This window comes from Cydia fagiglandana, chromosome 19 (assembly GCF_963556715.1).
Source record: "Cydia fagiglandana chromosome 19, ilCydFagi1.1, whole genome shotgun sequence".
NCBI lineage: Eukaryota > Metazoa > Arthropoda > Insecta > Lepidoptera > Tortricidae > Cydia > Cydia fagiglandana.
In genome coordinates, this window is record NC_085950.1 from 12,949,054 (window position 1) to 12,958,751 (window position 9,698).

Below are 9,698 nucleotides of genomic sequence, written 5' to 3' on the forward strand. Positions count from 1 at the left end.
GATGTTTACCGTCGCGGGCCAGATATATCTAGCTAATGACATTTCTCAGTGCAGAGTCCTGTCATTCTTATAGTTCGTTTTTTTAGCATTAGAAAAAAGGTAAACAAATTTGATGTGCCTTTTAATTGAAAAACACATTTTAAAAATAAGTTACGGCAAATATTGTAACAATTATGAATCTTATACGGTCATTTATATTCTCCTGCTTTCATAAGTAATAGTTTTTAATTTTTAAAAAGCGGTTTTCAATTAAAATACTTGTCAAGATCGCTTACTTTCTTGCAAGTTCTAAAATATTAACTCACATTATAGACGGGTCTAACGCGAATTATATTCAATTACCTTTATTTACCGACGTTTCGACACAGGTTTCACTGGTCGTGGTCGCGGCTGACCCGTCTATAATGTGAGTTAATATGTATTCAAAACGCGAAAGTTTAAAATATTATAAGTTCTAAAATACTAGAAAAACCAACTATAAATAACGATATTTAAGTATAAATATTTCAATCATCAGACAGTTGGATATGTCGAATATTGTCGAGCCCATAACTCCCATAAGGGTTCCTAGTAGACGATGGTACCCTTAGAATTTCAAGTGTTCATCGGACTCTTTCCGGTTGTTATCCATGTTTATTTGCTGGTTGAAGCGCGAACGGTAAACTCGGACTTTAAGATTTACGATGAAAACATTTCTTTCCAAACCAAAATCGAAGCCGATAATTTATGTTTGTTTCTCCTCATGGAGAATAACCACGTGTCGTAGATTTTAAACTCTTTATGATATGTTTATTTTAACACTTATGAATTTGTTTATGTTGCGTTTATGAAGAGCGGGTTTTATGTAGGTATTATTTTAAAACACTGGTTTTGAATATTTTGGTATTTTAGCATAGTAAAATAAAGTTAGCCAAGGTATTCGTTTTAAACTTTTTTAGAGAAGAGTGAGACTGTACTGTAACTATTTCTAGTCATTTTGTATATCATTGTATAATCATAAAAGATTATGATATACAAACCTAAGCTAAAGAGGGCCCACGTCTACTAATAAATAATCTGGCAAAGTAGACCAATTTATATTTGGGACTCCATCCGGATCGTCTTATAAATCAGTCTATGATAAGTATACCTACGTAATTTAAGCAATGAATACTGCTCTATTCTTTACGGGCACGACACGGTTACGAAAAGCCAGGAATGTTACGAAAAGGAACCAGGAAAACGTTATCATTTTCTTATCAAAAACTCGAAAAGGACAGACAATTGTAAGTTTCATGTTTTATAGTCCAAGTATTTAGGGTAGTAATAAAGAAAATATTGCCTACTTAATTTATTTTAAGCAGGGGTGGTGACATTCACACAAAAACCTATAAGTAGTTTAGGTACGTTAAAAAAAAGGTAATCATTATCAATTTGGGAAAGAAGCACTTATAGCCCGCTTTTGTAACACTCAAATTGTTATTAATCGACTGACATATTTTGTATAGCCGGTTACATACTTTTATGAAACAACCCAAGGCCGTTACGTCATTTTGTAGTGACCGGCATCCACGCCCTACATCAACGTGACGGACACCCGGTGCTTTTTCGTGCAAAAATCAGTGAATTAATTGGAACCCTTTTGTGGCTTACCTGCCTCGTCATCGTGGCGAGCTCGTCAGCCGGAAAGCCACTCCCATTCAGCGTGACGTGAACAGCCCGCTTTTCATTACCATCCCAAAGACTGTTATCATCCTCTTAGCGCCGCGTTTTGAAAAGACTGACAAGTTTTAAGTGCCACGGGTTTAAAATGAGCGGGTTCCGTACCGGTTTTATGTTTATAGCAAGGTTTTTCGTGGGCAAAAACGTATCAGTGCTAGTGATTCCGGTATTATCGATACCATAAGTATTTATGAAAGATCGATGACGCTCCAATAGACATAATTGAGTCGGTCTGACGATGAAACCAAATGTAACCATATGTAGGTGTTTGTGATAAAACAACGAAACTAGGAACATTGAAGGGCTCGCCAGAACCGCCCCAATAACAAGATAACTATTTAAGTACCATCAGCAATAAAAGCTTGTGTCAAAAATGGATTTTGTGAGAATAAGACCTATTAAGACCTCTTATGTGTAACCTATACAAGTATACATTCATGCCTATAAGGCGGAAATTTTGCATTGACCCAAAAATTACAACAGAGCTATGCCCTAAACGGGAAATTAAATAAAATCTCCTATAGAGATCGCAGAAACAAAAGAACTCTAAAAGCGGAAGACTTCTCTTCGCGACCCGTCCGCCATTTTTCTTTCAACGTTCGCTTTTTGTTTCACTTATTTCTTAAACCCTTTCTGTTTTGCGTTTGTTTTCGTTTTAAACCAATTTTATGAAAGGTAGCATTTTTATTGAACTTTATAATAATATTATTGTGTGTTTCATATATATATATATATAATGCTTGCAATCATGGTTTGCATTATCAACTTTTTCAGACCTGCGTTGAACTAGGTATTTAATATTTTGAGTCAACTTTAGAAAGACAATTCAATCAAATTACGTTCTGTTTGGAACATTAGCACTCTCTAGCTAGCTAGCTATCTCTTTACTCATTAATTTGACGAAGAAGAGCAGGCTGTTCGAGCGAAGCGTCTCCGTTTCTGCTTCGTAAAAAATGCCTACGTATGTCTGTCCGGTAGTCCGCCTTTTGTTCTCTATAGGTCGCATTTTCTCAACCGATTCTCGTGAAAGGACCCCGCAGCAAACATAGGGAAAAAGAGGTTTCAGTTAAATTTCACGAAATTTTTGTATGATATTAATTTGGCTCTCCTGATTATTTTTTTGTATGGTCACAACTCTCTCAGAAGTATACTTTCAGAAATAATCAATGTAATTGTTTTGTACAAAATATGTGTTTGTTAGCCATCTTTACGTAATTCCTCCTCTTGACAGTTGGTGGCTTCACCTTATAACATCAGTAACTGTCAGTGCGTGTCATAACAATACATCGATTTTAGAAAACACGTCGCGTAAATAGAAAATTATATACTTGATTATTTCTGAAAGTATACTTCTGAGAGAGTTGTGCTCATACAAAAAAATAATCAGGAGAGCCAAATTAACATCATACTAAAATTTCGTGAGATTTAACTGAAACCACTTTATCCCTATGTTTGCTGCGGGGTCCTTTGTGAGCAGATTTGTAAATTGAAACTTTTTTATCCATACAGTTTATATATTTTTTAAATGACGTAACTATGGGGTTCGCAAGGTTTGCAGCTTACAGCTTATATTTTTTACTTAATTTATAATGTATGAAGTGCTAAAGATTTGTAACGATCACGATTCATGAAATCATGAGTTAAATAGCTAATATTATCTCTAGTTTCAATTTCAATTGAATAATTATTAGGTCGTCAAAAATAAAAACTCATAAGTTATCGTTAAGGAATTACAGATATCCTTAATTTGCACTTCAAAGACATATCTTAGTAATGAAAATTAGTATTAACAATGTACACACGAGATTACAAACCCTTTGGATTTATCTTTTAAATTTTAATTTAATTTACAATTATCACTAACACTGACATTGAGGTTAGTTACAACAACTACACACTTAATTACTATAACATTTTAAATTATTTTTGTCGTTATTTTTAGTCAATTCAATCTCAGCTTAACACCCATGTTTGTAACCATCACAACAGCTGACTGTGTCCTTACAGGTTTTACTGTTGTCAAATATAAATTACAATATAAACACGTCACTATTCATTTAAAAACACAAACTACACTACATCAGCTATTAAGTACTAGAAAGTACTACGTGCTAGTACGCTACGAGTGCTAGTACCGCTAGCGCTAGTAAGCGGACGTGCATCTAGCGCGCTTCGCGACGTCTCACTGCCGCTGGGCGGCCCGCCCTCGACGGAGCGTTTGCAAAAACATGCTAACTATTTTTATTGCATTTTTCATTTGTATTATTCAGTCGTTAGGTACATTGAGTTGAAGGGTCCTTTTTCTGTCGTGAGGTGTGAAGTGGTAACTGTGTAAGTTAGTCAACTTAACAAAATTACGCTGAAATTTGGCGTTATGTTTATACTTTATACTTGTGATTTTAGGTTTGAACACATTTTTGTGGACTTATCACTTGTTTTGATTTATATTTCTGTTGCTATATAGGAAATTTATATCAATTTTCCAAGTATTCGAAAATGGCATTAAGTATATAGAAGCCATCGGGTTAGGTTAGATTAGATCGGTGACTCTTCTAAAAATTCAACGGTTTAAAAAAACGTGTTCGGTCAAATGAACATTTTGGGATTTTAATAATCGGATTAAAATTTTCGGAAATGGAATAGGTAACCAATGTAACCATCTGAATTTTCCATAAAATGCTGAGTTAATTAAAGTACGTCCAAAGAAATTATAGACGGCTATCGACCATTCTACAATGTTTTGTTTAACTTCCGAGTCTGTATGTCAGAATTTTAAAACCTTATTTAACCTTTTTTCATAGGATGACTTGTCAATTGAATTTCTAGTGACGCTTCGCGGACAAAATTGATGAAGTTGAAGGGGCACAGTTGATGTTTGTAACTATTATTTTCTTATAACCATCTAATTACGTATCCTTCTAAGCAGTGTAATTAATGAATACATTTTAAATATTAATTTAATATTTAAACATGTCACTTACATTTATTAAACAATACTTAATCTAACCTCCATCACTTAATATAAAACTAATACACAACAAAACCATACATAAACATTACATACAAATAGGCATAAAATACAAAAACACAAGCAATCAATAAAAAAAAAAACAAAACCAAACTAATCAAATAACCCACCCCGAGTCATTCCAGGCGCAAAAGGTCCCACTACGCTCGCTGCGTTAGCGTCCTTCTAAGTATATAAACAGTAACTTCAACTTATAGGTATCATAACATGAATAATTAAATACTTCTCACCACTAATCACATCAGAAATTATAGCACTTACGACCTTTCTGGCTGCAGGCAACCTGCATTCGCCTGGTGATCAATCTTGCGATGTCACATTCGTGACGTCACACGCTTCGTACCTGACATGCGATTACGATATCGCATCAGGCTGGAACTTACCTGGAATGAAAAGACGCTTATTTAATATGCGATTTATAGCATTTTACTTTTACACTTTAAACTTATGGCAAGTACTTTTAGCTGCGATATTTGATTATGTCTATATTTCCGTGTTCTTATAACCCGGCAACCTTCAAATCAAGAGTGAGCAGGCACCTTCTGGGCGAGCTCGCTCCATCGCAGGCCACGTCTACGCCTCGGCTAGTCTGTGGCCATGAGTAAGCCCATTCATAATAAAAAAAAATATATATGTATTTGGTTGGACTAGTAATTAAATTATCTGCTACCTACTGTATACTTTTTCCTATGAAATTGATAGTGCCAATGAAATAGCCTCTGGTCGATCTATCAGATTGGAATGCATCCTATCGGACTTTTCTTTTTCTACGCTTCCTGCATTCCTTTTTTCCTGAAAATGAGACCGAGGATTTTACAGAAACAGATTGAGACTGAGAGCATAGAGCTTAATTTGCCTTAGATTTGTTAGTTGTACGTGCAGTCGTGCAACTCAGATCATCGTAATATCTATTACTCATCAAAATCGGTGGAGCACTCAAAACTGATAACATCATAACATAGCCCTTCTTTTTGGCATGCTATGGTCCAGCAAAATGTAGCGCAATACTCGTATTTTTTATTTACTTTTTCCAAACCTCGACTTTTCCGTTGAATGGCGCTTTATTTATAGGTTTTATTTTGCTGTCGGTACGCGCGGGTTGCCGAGAGTGACACCCGACGCGTAGCGCGAGAGCCTATTTTCGCAGACGGGTCACTGTTTTGTATAGAAAATTGTTATTTATGGATTTATTACTTCGCTGCAAATACCCGCCCTTTGCCCGACTTATAAAATGAAAAGGTTTTTCCGCATTGACGATGGATAAAGTACCTAATTAGATTAGTATCAGTTCTGGGGGTGTTAAAAGGGAATTTCAAAAACCTTTATTTGAATTTCTTTGTTTTCATAGCTGCATTTCACTTAGCTTTTATTGAACTTATCGTATTACTTAGAAGGAGTTACTTATTCATGTGTTAGTAAGCATGTATAGGTTAAATAAATAGACATGACTGTCGAAAGAAAAATATATTCGGCTATTTTTTTGCTGTCAGTAAAAAGTTGCAAAGCAAACCCCGGCACACTAGAACCTATTTGCATATACAAGACACAGCATTGTGTTCAAACTATTGCGAAACATCTGAAATGACGGACGAAGTTTCGTTTCACATTTTGCATTGCTAGAGATAATTTAAGAAGAATGAAGAATGTTCTATAAAAGTACTGGAACACTGTGAGCTTACAAAAAAAAACAATTGAAGTAAATTTTAGATTTTTTATTAAAGTTTATTTAAGACATGTTGTATGTTACTCTATTCCTAGGTTGCATTGCATTCTTATGGAACCTATTTCACTACCTTATTGCCAAAATTTGATGTTACCCACAATAGAAGATCAGTTTCTTGAATCTGGAAATAGGGGAATTCCTGGGGGCCGAGTTTTGAATTTCGAGCATTCGATTTCGTCTCTCGAAAATAGGTGAAAAACAGCGAAATGCTAATTTTTGAAATACGAGCGATAGAAAATGGGAATCAAGTAGTTTGACCACTCGTTTTCAATTCTATTAGTAGAATTTAAATGCCGGGTACTGGAGATAATATTGAACGAAATACACGAAATCGAGTGGTCAAAATTAAGAAATCGGTCCCTTATACTGGCTGGACGTTGCGAGGGATGACTTGCGTAATGGAGCCCCACATATTACCGGTTTGCCGGACGATATCAGCCGGTCAGTTATTCGGAACTGTCACCTTTTTTAACTGACAGGCTGATATCGTCTGGTAAGCTGTGGGCATTTTTAATGGTGTTATTAAAGAGGATGTCGAAAACAAGGCTCCGAAGCAATAGCGGAGGATGCAACCGAAATAAATAAAATGAGAGAGAGTTTCCTCAATATCTATTCCTTCAATGAAAACCTCATTGAAGGAATTCGAATCTAGGATTAAAGGTAACACGTTTAAACCCCTAGGATAACCACTCGAGCTGTCATATCTGCACATTTATAGCATTATCTTCCAACTACGGATGCACAGCTTGATGCGAACTGCCGCAAGAATATGAAAATACCTACACTTTTCAACGCAATTTGGGCGATTTATGCCATTAACGGTGCGCTTTTGTTTTGGGGGAGCAGATCCAGATTTATTCCGTTCCTCTGTTGCATGTAAACTTTTAATTAAAAGTTACTTTTTAGTGTACCTATAACCAACAAAGGCAATAAACGTTAATATTCCGTACAGTTGGCATCGTGTCTACAAGCTTGGACAAATATTTATAGCAATTTTATTTTATTAATTACTCTGAGTGTGCGGCGCTCCGCACCCGCAGGTAATCACTTTATATTGATGAAGCTTTTGAATAGGTTTAAAAACATCTCTCCGCGATCTCGGGTACGCACAGCTATTTCGCTCACACGTATAGTCTGTCGATTTGTAGTAGTTTTTTGCAGGTAAGTAGCACGTGCGGTTTTACTTAAAAATAGAAAAAGGATTAGCCGTCGGGGCCAGTTACGAATCAACGAACTATACGCTCAAAGAGAGTGTGAGAAGAAGCCCCTGAATCCACGCTGCCCTCCTAAGCTAAAAAGCGGTATTTGCATAAAATTTTCATTGAAAATACGTCCTTTTAGCTTCTAGGGAAGGACGTATTTTCAATGAAAATTTTATGCAAATACCGCTTTTTAGCTTAGGAGGGCCGCACGGGGCATTAATCTCAGGGCACACTTTAGCCACCAAACGTTTTCGTAACAATAATTTTAATAACTTTTTATACCCACGCCTAAATTACAACGATGATCACACTTTGACAAGTTCTATGGAAACTTTTTAAACATGGCCGCACATAAAACCTTCAAGTTTGTAAGGTCGTCGCCCTTCGTGACTTGTGGCGGTGGCGTTAACAGATTACGTGCATTACCCCTCCTCTGACACTGTTACGATGGATTACCATGTGAACAGATCAGGAGTTGGTTGAGAAGCCAACGAATCTGATATTTATAAGTACTCTATTCCATTAATCTAAAATTAATGTACACAAACGATAACATGTTGTACGGTATCTTATGGCTCCTCTACACGATGGGCCAACGCCGGCTACTTCAAGGGACGCAGCCATGCGGTAGAATGAGATAGCAATATCACTTGCTCCCTCTAACGCATAAATGCGTCCCTTGGAGTGGCCGGCGTTGGTCCATTGTGTAGAGGAGCCATTAGGGTCGTATTCTACCTGTCCAATTTTTTAGTCCAATGTATATTTTGCGTCTCACACTCTCACAGTTTGTCTAATGAGGATGGCAATTTCTTGGTCTAATGTCCGTTGCGTTCCTCATAAGGCAAAATGTGAGACGCAAAATGCATATTGGACTAAGAAATTGGACAGGTGGAATACCCTCCTATTTTTCCGTGCATCGTAACTTATGCAACTTTATTATGAGACCATTATCACAAGACAGAAGATTCACATTTCCAAATCGATTATGGTCGTCATTCTTACTATGGCTTGACTTTGCTAAAGTAGAGTCGACCTGTACTTTTCAAATTTTTTTTTAAAGTGCCGACTCCATTCGACAGCCTTAGGTCAAGAGTTGGGTTATTATTTATTTCAATTATTTATTGCAACAAGAAGATACCATTTTTAGGGTTCCGTACCGAAAAGGTAAAACGGTACCCTATTACTAAGACTTCGCTGTCCGTCCGTCCGTCCGTCCGTCCGTCTGTCTGTCACCAGGCTGTATCTCACGAATCGTGATAGATGATGTATTTCTGTTGCCGCTATAACAACAAATACTAAAAACAGAATAAAATAAAGATTTAAATGGGGCTCCCATACAACAAACATGATTTTTGACCAAAGTTAAGCAAACGTCGGGCGTGGTCAGTACTTGGATGGGTGACCGCTTCTTTTTGCATTTTTTCCGTTTTGTTTTTCATTGTGGTACGGAACCCTACGTGCGCGAGTCCGACTCGCACTTGCCCGGTTTTTGTTATAGAGAAAGCTCTACAAAACTACATTTAGTTTGACTGTGGAGTCAGGTATCCTTGAGTTAGGTTAGAGTGTTCAGATAGAGACACGTATTTAGCAGAAGTGGAAGAAGTTTTATGTGAATCATTGGTCCGTGCTGTCGGTAAGCTGACACCGACTTTTAAACTTTGTTTAATGTTTTAATGTGGCAAACTGTATTATGGAATCTATATGTAATTCTTATTTTTATTTAAAAAAGTATAAATGTAAATAAAAAAAATTAAAACCCAGAAAATTATAAATCGCATTTAGTTCAAAACCTGTCTAGAAAATCCATCGGATGTAATACTATCCATTATCGAAAACTGCACTTAAATCAGTTTATCCGTTTGGGAGTTACGATGCCACAGACAAAATATACTTAAAATTTAAAATTAGAGCGCTACTGGTGAGTTACATTACTTATAGTTTTCATTTCATTTCATTTTCATTCATTTCATTCCATTTCATTTATAGGTACAATGCATTACAGAAAACTGAGAAACCGTGTGCACTAACAACCTTTTATCCGAAA

General features: G+C 36.3%; 1 protein-coding gene across 1 annotated transcript in view; it reads right to left on the bottom strand.

Annotated features, from left to right (window-relative positions):
• Window positions 1-3,872, bottom strand: part of LOC134674042 (inactive dipeptidyl peptidase 10-like) — a 177,529-nt gene extending 173,657 nt beyond the window's left edge. Inside the window, exon 1 of the mRNA XM_063532092.1 lies at window positions 3,516-3,872. The gene's annotated coding sequence lies outside the window, so the exon portion shown is untranslated. The remainder of the gene's footprint in view (window positions 1-3,515) is intronic.
• Between the last annotated feature and the right edge of the window lie 5,826 nt (window positions 3,873-9,698).